A 9013-nucleotide genomic window follows, 5' to 3' on the forward strand; every position below is an offset into this window, starting at 1 on the left:
TGCTCACATGTGGGATGCAATGCTGTCAACCCACAGGAGCAGAGGGCAGTGCTGAGGTGACCAGATCCTGGGGGTGATGGTGTGAAGTTTCAGTCATGCATGCAGAGTCCTGGAGACTTGCTACACAGCACACTGCCACTGGCTGCCCCTGCGTGCCCACTCTGCCAGCATGCGGGCACCTAGTCCTCCCACTCAGTGACAAGCAGAAATCAGGAACCAAAACAAGAGCATAAGAACAACTTTGGAGGTGGGGACAGTGTGTGCACCAATGGTGCGTGCACACATGGAGCTTCCCCGAGTGCACACAGTGCACATGGGACTCTCTGTGCACACAGACAGCACCTCGGTGGGGCTGCCCACACTGGAGAAACCAAATTTTGGTGAGGAGCATGAGAGATCATGGAGGTGCAGAGGAGACCTGAATTTCACACTTTCAAAACCAGCAGGGACTCCAAGGGCCCTAGTCTGGGCCAGCGCTGCTTGACGTGGCCTCAAAACTTCTAAGCAGGATGCACATCTTCCTCCTGGGCCCTCTGTCCTCAGAGGACAATGGGATCTGTTGAAAGCCTGTCCATATGGGCCTGCTGGACCTGCCATCTGCCGGCTGGAAATGCCACTTCTTCGGGCTCGTGGGGGAGTCGATTCCTCCTGGGACATGCTACTTTGAGTAGAACAGGAATCTGCAGGTTGGGCCAAAAGGGCCCTGGACCTTGGGGCTTTGGAGAACTTGGGCAGGACCCAGCCCACCTGAGCTGAGTAGGTGGAGAGGACGGGAAGACTTGAGCTCTGACCCAAGGGCGCTGCTGCAGCCAGGAGACCAAGATCGCTCCCCACATGCTGTGCCTGGGGAAAGTGGGATCCCAGCCTTGCAGATCACGGAAAGGCACTGAGCTTCACTCCAGACCTGACTGTGCAAGGCCAGGCGGAACCCGTTGTTCAGTTACCTCCCTGGTTCCTTCCTGTGCACACAGCATTCACAGGAGTCCGGCACCTCACCTGATTCTCATGTGCTCACTCATCTATAAGGGAGGGGCCTGAGCCCTACAGCTAATGCCTGGCAGAACCCTCAATGTCCAGACACCTACGCCCCAAACTAAACAAGTTCTGGAAAACAAGGAGAGAAGAGATAACCTGTTTTTGACTTGGCCTTTTACTTTGGAGGGTCTAAGTTATTTTAGTTCTTCATTCTAGATTATTAGTCCTCTGTCCAAGGAATAGTTGCCAAAACTTCTTCCCATTCTCTAGATTGTTCCTTCACTGTGTTGGTTTTTTCCTTTCTTTTTTTTTTTAATTAAATTCTTTTATTGGTACATTGTAGGTATACAAAACAATTACATTTCTCACTGGGAATTGTACCTTTACATAATGCATCTTGGTTCTTATTTTTTCCCCATTCCTAGCCCTCCCTTCACGCCCTCCACCCTTCCCTATTTACAAAGACTTTGTTTCCATTTTTTCCATTTCTCATCATTTTTCCTTTCCTTTCTTTCCTTTCCCCTGCCCCTCCCACTACCCCTACCCCTTTGGACCTTTTCTTCCTATTTTGCATTACCGATTATTCATTCTAATCATTGGTACATTTTAGGTATACAATATAATGACATTCATCATTGGAAATTTGCACCTTTACATAGTCTCTCTTGGTTCTTTCCTTTTTAATTTGATGTGATTCTATTTATTGATTCTTGATGTCAATTTTTGTGCAATCGGCATCCTGTTCAGAAAGTGCTTGCCTATGTCTACGATTTCCAGAATTTTACTTCCCAGCAGGCTAAGGGTTTCTGTTTTAACGTTAAAATGTAGGGGGATTGATCTTTTGTGAATGGAAAGAGGACCAAGTGATGGGGGGAGGGGGAGAGGGGACATGAAAGGAGTTAATATGTGTTGTGTACGTGCACCAATTCCCCATGATGAGTGTAATCATTATGTACTGCAAACATGCAGTAATAAAAACAAAAACAAAAATCAAAAGAGAAAGATAACCCATGCTCCAGCCAGGGCCTGAGGAGAGGAGCAAGTGCAGCCAGGCTTCTGGAAGCCCATGGAGGTCCCTCTACAGGGTCTTCTGCTAATGGTAAGGCAGAGCCAGCTGCGGGCACTGGTGGTCTCCATCAGAGTGGCTGCACCTGCTGCCTCTGACCCTGCCACCCTGACCGTGGTGGGAGCTCCTGTCCTCTCCCATGAGCTCAGCCTCTTGCTCCTTTCACGGTGCCTGTTGCCACCTGAATGTCCCGTGAGGACACGGAGCCGCAGTGGAAAGACCTCATTCTCTCATCACATTTGTGTTCTGAGCAATCCCAACGAGGAGATCTTTAAAGGCATGTGTGCATTCTTAGTAACTGGCCCTTATGCGTTGTCCTTCAACATGTGTGTGGAAAGTGGGGAGGAGCTGATAAAACTTCTCTTAAAGGGTCTCGGGGAAGGAATATAACACCCTTGTTTGTGGAGTGGAATTAATATCTCACTGATAGCATTTGCTACTGTGTATCTGTCTCTCTCAATCTAGCTGCAGGAGGTGACCTCCAAATAAAGTTAATTTAATCTGCAGAAATAACCTCGCAATTGACTTTCCCGAAACTGATATTAGATGAAATCTCTGTTCCGCTGAGTCTGCCTGTCATTAGCTATTCCCCGTGAAAGGCCTAATGTACAGCATTTAAAAATCTCCTCTGATGTTGTCAGGTTTCATAAACGTACTCTTTTATTAAGGAATTAGCAGCAGCATGGGGTGTGGGCTTGGTCAGTGTGGGCAGAGAAGCAGGACCTGCCCTGGGTACATAGGACTGCCTTTAGCGGCCTCAGCAGAGGCACCAGTGCCCCCCCACCCCCAGAGCCCCAAGAGAGCAGAGGGGGAGAGCTGCCTCCCCTGAACTGTGGGTATGCACTGCTGTGTCAGGCTCTGCTGGGGCTCAGGTCACCACAGTCCCAGGCACTTGTCCCCTGGGAGCACAGGACACACACTACCTGCATCAGCCCATCCTCCACCAGCTTCCTTCTGGCCAAGCTTCATCAGATGTCCATTTCACCAGATGGGCAATGTGGCAGGTAGCAGGCCCTGGTACCTCCCAGATATGCTCTCATTCCACCTTGCAGAGCCACAGTGCCCAGTGCCACTCTCAGGGGACTCTGGGCATGTTTGTTCCAGGTTCTGGGGATGGGTTTACCCCCTGAGTCCAGGCACACAACCCTCCCTCCCTCCTAGTGGGAATGAGGGAGCCTGGAGTAGGGCTGGCTTTGACCTGGTTCTGTCCCTCCCTCCCTCCTCAACTTTGAGGCAGTGTCTCCCACCTCTGTAAAACAAGTGGTGTGACAGCCCCATGAGAATGTTAGGGTTCAATGTGGCCACATTGCAAAGAGATGAGACACAGGATGCTTGGAGGAAGGTTCCAGAAGGCTCTTGTTGCCCTCTCATATTATCCACAAGATGTCTAAGGCATGAGCTTGTCCAGGACCCTGCCACTCACTGACACCTGAGGGCACTTGACAGGAACCCACTGGTTCCCAGCCCAGCCCAGTGTCCAGAATAATTTCCACCCACACTTTTGACTTTACCTCTGGAACAATATCCTCGTCACCGTGGAAGGATAACAGAAAGACAGTCAACACTCTTCAGTATGCGCCTTATTACATCTTATCACTAGAACAATAATATAGGGCTTTTTTAATTTTGTAAGACAATTTAGTATTAAATTATATGCAACATAGACATTAAATTCTTGTTGCTTTGATTAGCACTTCTTGCATACTTTTAAAATATACTAGGAACACAGAATAAAATCTTTGTGCTCTAGGGCCAAGTAAAGAAGTCTATAAATGTCAATGGTCAAAATACATCTGTTAAAAGACAGCTTGTCGGAGTGGATTAAAATAAGACCCAAGTCCAGGTTGGCTGCAAGGAAAGCACTTTAGATGTGGAGAAACCTGGGTTAAAAGTGAAGGCTAGAAAAACATCTGCTATGCCAGTTAACACTGGTCAGAAAAACATGGAGAAGCTATAATGATGTCACACGCAGGAGACCTCAGGGCAAGGCACATTGTCAGGGATAAGTAGGGCACTACATAGTGACAAAGGGGTTGTGACAATTAATCTCAATTGTCAGCTTGCCTGGATTAAGAGTCTTCCAGTGGATTAGTAAAGCACCCTCTGGGTGTATCTGGGTGTATCTGGGTGTGACCTTCGGCGTAACATCCGGTCCCTGGCCCTTTCCCTCTGGCTTCTTCACCCTGTGCTCTGCTTTCTGGCCACTGTGAACTTAGCAGATTTGCTCCACCACACCCTTCCCCTATGATGTGTCTGGTTTGCTGCCAGCCACTCAGACTGAAACCTCGGAAAGTACAAGCCAAAACACACCTCTTCTCCTTAAATTGGGAGAGGGGCGTATTTTTTTCCTAGCAACTGAAAAGCTGAGAAACACAGGAGTGAAGAGTCAACTTTGGACATGTAAGTGTTTAACTAACAGCAAAATACACAAGACAGAGGCTGATAGAACTTCAAGGAGACATAAGTGAACCCACTGTTACCATTGAAGATTTTAACATCCTCTATCAGAAATAGACAGATCCAGCTGGCAGAAAATCAGTAAGGACGTAATTGAAACTAACACCACCGTCAGTAGATTGGACATAATTGACATCTGTGGACTGCTTCATCCAATAACACCATCATATGTTGTCTTCTCCTGCATACATGGCACATTCACAAAGATAGACCACATCCTGAGTTATGAAACACCTTAAGAAAAAAAAAAGAAATCACAAATGTCTGCTTTTAGACAAGAGTAGAATTTTTAGACTACTAGTAATTAGTTACAGAGAGATAATTGGAAAATCCCCAAATAGTGGAGATGAAACAACATACTTTTCAACAAAATATGTGTAAAGTAAGAAATATCAAGAGAAATTTTAAATCTTATAAATTAAATGAAAATAAAGATTTAAAATTTGTGGTATGCAGTGAAAGCCATGCTTAGACTGAAATTTATAGCACCGATGCACATATGAGACAAGAATAAAGATCTAAAATCAATAATCTCAGCTTCTACCTAGGAAGTTAGGAAAACAAATCTAAATGAAGCAAAATTAAACAAATAATAAAAATTGGGATGGAGATCAATGAAAACAGGAAATCAGCAAGGCTAATAAGAAAAAAGAAAGATACAAATTACTAACATCTGAATGAAGGGACATCACTACAGATTCATGGACAATGAAAGAGCAATAAGGGAACATTATGAGCAGTTATATATCCCAATTTGACAACCTAGATGAACAGTATCAATCTCCTGAAAGAAAAAATCTGCCAAAATTCACATAAGAAGAAATAAATTATCTGTATAGCCCTGCACCTATTACACAGTTGCATCAATAATTAATTGCCTTTTGAAACAGCAAGAACCAAACCCAAATGGGTTCACTGTTAAGTTCTACAAAATATTTAAGAAAAAAAAATGATGCCAATTTCCTAGAGTCTGGGCCCTTCTATGTATCAGCCATAAACAAGTGGAATTTGAAATTTAAAACAATATCTTTTATTTTAGCAATCTAAAAACAAAACATTTAGGTATAAATCTAACAAAATACATGTGAGATTAATAAGAAGAAAACTCCAAAGCTCTGATGAAAGATGTAAAAGAACTAAATACATGGACAGCTATCCCATGTTCATGGATAGGAAGAGTCAATATTGTCAAGTTATCAATCTCTTCCAACTTGATCTAGTCAATGGACCCCTAATCAAAATCCCAGAAATGTATTCTGTAAGTATTGAAAAATTGACTAACACTTACATATAGTTGACTAACACTTATATGGAGAAGGAAAAATCAAACACAGAGCAGCCCACTCAATAGTGATGAAGAACAAAGTGGGAGAACTGACACTACCTGATTCAGGACTTGCTATAAAGCTGTAGTAACTAGGGCTGCATGGTATTGATGAAAGAAGAGACAAATAGCCCAGGGGACATAACTAAGAGCCCATAATGAACCCACATGAATACAATCAACCAATCTCTTAAAAAGGAGCAAAAGTAACACAACCAAGCAAAGATCATCTTTTCAACAAATAGAGCTGAAACAACTCCACACTCATAGACAAAAGAATGAACCAGAGCTTAGATTGTCACAGAAATGAACTCCAAGTGATCAACTCCAATCATGGGCATAAAAATGTAAAACAATGAAAGTCTTCAAATATGGGAGAAAATCAAAGTGACCTTAAGTATGTTGATGACATTTTAGATATTCTGACAGCAAAGGCACAGTCCATAAAATAATTTAGGGTTGACTTTATTAAATTTAAAAAATAATTTCTTCTGTGAAAGACACTGCCATGAGAATGAGAGAAGAAGAAAAGGCCTGGGAGAAAAACATTTGTAAAATATGCATCCGTTATCTAAAATATACCAATTATCTGAAATACATCTAAACTCAACAGTATGTGGGGAGAGAAGATTAACAGTAGACAAAAGATGAAAACACAAACCTTACCAAAGAAGATATACAGATAGCAAATAATCATATGAAGAAATATTTGATATTATGTATGTCAAGAGGAAATTACAAATTAAAGCAAGATACTGGTACACACCCATTAATGTGGCCGAAATCCAAACCACTGACAACTCTGAATGTTGGCAAAGTGTGAAGCAAGCAGATCTGTGAGGCACTGGTCTGGAGGGAATGCAGCATGGCAGGGCCACCATGAGGGATAGTTTAGTCATCTCTAGCAAGATTAATCACACTCATCACACTATCCAGCAGTTGTGCACTTTGTCCTGCACCCTTGTCCACACATAAACCTGCTCACAGATGTTGGTAACACCTTTGCGAAAGATTGCTAAAACTCGGAAGCAACCAAAATCATTAACTGAACAGCTGAACTGTGGTACATCTTGACATGGAACTTTAATCAGTACTATGAAAGTGAACTGTCAAACCATGAAAAGCCAGGGAGGAACTTCAATTGCATATTATAAAGTGAAAGAAACCAATGTGAAGAGTCTAGGCACTGCGGAATACCAACCATATGGCATTCTGGACAAGGAAAACCTACGGATTCAGTGAAAAGTCCAGCACTGCCCAGGAGTGGGGGAATGGGACTAAGGCAGCAGGGGATTGAGGGCAGTGGATGGCTCTGTGTGACTCTGCTGTGGTGGACTCATGTTATCACATATGTGTACAAATATAGGGAATGGACAACAAGTGGACCCCATGGGAACTGCGGACACGGGATGACAGTGACACAGCCGCGCAGGTTCTGCACTTGTGACAATGGCCCCGTGTCCCCGCCTCGGCGACAAAGGTTAGGGGAAACCTCTGAACATTCCAATCCATTGATCTGTGAACCTAAAACTGCTCTTAAAATAAAATTTTTAAACAAAAATGTGCAAGATACTTCCCATTATTGTCAAAAAACATTACTCAGCAGATTGAAGGAGACAATGAGATTTAAACCCGGACACACAAAAGTAGAAACTGCTGAAAACCAAAGGCACCAAAGAAACATACATTTTGTTAGAGAAAAATGACAGCTGACCTTTAGAAATAGAGACAAAAACTCAGCTGATTCCCAACAGAGTAATGACAAGGAGAAAGCTGTGCAGTGACACCTTCAGGGTGTCTGAAGAACATGGGTTCTGTACCTGGGAGAAGCATCCTTCAAGAATAAGAAAGAGATAAAGTCATGTTCAGACCAAAAAGAAGAGTGGAGTATGGGAGCTACTTCGGCGAAGTGCATTTTGTTACTTTGTTGCTTGTCTAATTCTTTAAAAATGATCCAAAGAGGAAGCTAGAGATGCATGAAGGAATAAAAACAGTGAAAAGTGTAAATATGAAGGCAAATCTAAATGTATATTGATCTTATAGGACACGACCATATTTCTGAGCTGTCTAAAATAAGAATTCAAATACATGGCAATATAGACATAGAAGTTGTAAGCTCCCACAGTTATTAGGGATGAGGATAAGGATGGTCATCACTATTAGACACCCTGGAGCCCAAGCACAAGTTGTTAACATCCATGATGTGTAACAGGATGACGCTAAAGCATTCTACAACTTTCACATCAGAGGAGAAAACTGGAATAATGAAATAACCAACCCAAAATTCAAGAAATGAATGGAAATAGGAACACAGAGCAGGTGAGTCACATATATGATTGCATAATTAATCCCTAATATACCCTTAATTATATCAAATGAAAAGAATCAAATGCTTCACTTACCAGGCAATTAATGTTCTAACTGGATAAAATTGTAACTCCCATATGTGGAGCGTTTACAAGATAAACATCTAAAATGAGAGGAAATTTTAAAGGAAATTTTACAGGTGGAAAATGATAAGCTGTATAAAACACTCAGCAAAATAAAGCTGGGGTAGTTCTGTTGGTATTTATAAAATAGTACTTTGGACAAAAAGGTGTACTAGACACAGAGACAGCTTTCATTGTGATATGAGGCTCAACTTGCTGCTAGATACAACAATTCTAATTCATTGGTATCTATCAGTCAATCAAGGCAAATTTCTATTTCCCTAAAATAAAGGAGAGATTGATCATGATGTCATTCAAAAGCTGTGGGACAAAAAAAAGAAAACTTACACACAAACTCAGAGTAAGTAGCAGAAAACTTCTCAAGATGACAAATGGTGTCTTCAATAACAATGAGAAGATGAAATGAGCAATGTGAATACAGTAAACAGTAAGCATCATCAACGATAGAGATATTTTAAAAGCTTTCTCTCTGAAGCTGGAGACACAGAAAGGAAACCCCCCATCACCTCTCACCCAACAGTGCAGGAGGACAAACAGCAGCAAGTCAAGAAAGATAAAATCTGTAGAGATTGAAAGGGAAGGAATGAAACTCATTATATACACACTATATGATTGTATATATAGAACCTAAGAAATTAACACAAATATTTCTTAGAAGCAATGTGTAAATTTAGCAATGTTGTTGGATAAAAGTAAATATAAATTAAATCAATTATATTTCTATATACTATAATCAGAAAA

The sequence above is a fragment of the Heterocephalus glaber genome, unplaced genomic scaffold (genome assembly GCF_053883595.1).
Source record: "Heterocephalus glaber isolate CG9 unplaced genomic scaffold, H.glaber_assembly_v1.0 deba00001444, whole genome shotgun sequence".
NCBI lineage: Eukaryota > Metazoa > Chordata > Mammalia > Rodentia > Bathyergidae > Heterocephalus > Heterocephalus glaber.